The following is a 671-nucleotide window of genomic DNA, read 5'->3' as shown; positions in this document are numbered from 1 at the left end:
ATTCCTGCCGGTGATTCAATTACTAAAGCATTGGATTCCAGCAACAAGGAAATCTACCAACCACTAGACCAGAGGTTCGTCTTTCATCTTCCGTACGGGAATGGAAAGCTTCCCGGCCACTTCCTGATCTCAGAGATTGGATGATAGGGATTGTGAACAGCACGAGTTCTCACCCTCGACCAGACATAGAGCTCAGAAAATGTCCAGCGCTACTTTTCCACATCACTTGACTTTGCCAAAGGCATGCCAGGGAATAGATTCACCAGATAAATGAAAAAGGAAAAGATTCAAACCTGAGAGAGATACTGAACACATTCCATTAGATGAAAGAGACTCTATAAAAAGATAGGGATCACAGCCCAATCCAAAAGACCTAGAACACTAGACTTCATCCCATGGAGAGAGAAAGATCCAGTCGGATGGGAGTTTCATTACTAGAATCAATCTATCACACGTTGGGATCAGCGGGAAGCGAAGGTCAAGGTTCAGAAGTAGCCAGCCATATGCTGATCCTGTCTTGTATTGGCTTCAGTGGCATCCACTGCGTTCCTTCTTCCGTCTCTTGTTTCGTAGGGTTTGATTCACCTTCTCAATTGGCTGCTCTGCTACCCATGAAGTAGGAAGGGCTCGATGCCCCTATTCTATTCTGATACCGCATTGGGCCTATCCTC

The sequence above is a fragment of the Arachis duranensis genome, chromosome 1 (assembly GCF_000817695.3).
Source record: "Arachis duranensis cultivar V14167 chromosome 1, aradu.V14167.gnm2.J7QH, whole genome shotgun sequence".
NCBI classification, from domain to species: Eukaryota; Viridiplantae; Streptophyta; class Magnoliopsida; order Fabales; family Fabaceae; genus Arachis; species Arachis duranensis.
This window is presented reverse-complemented; position numbering follows the sequence as displayed.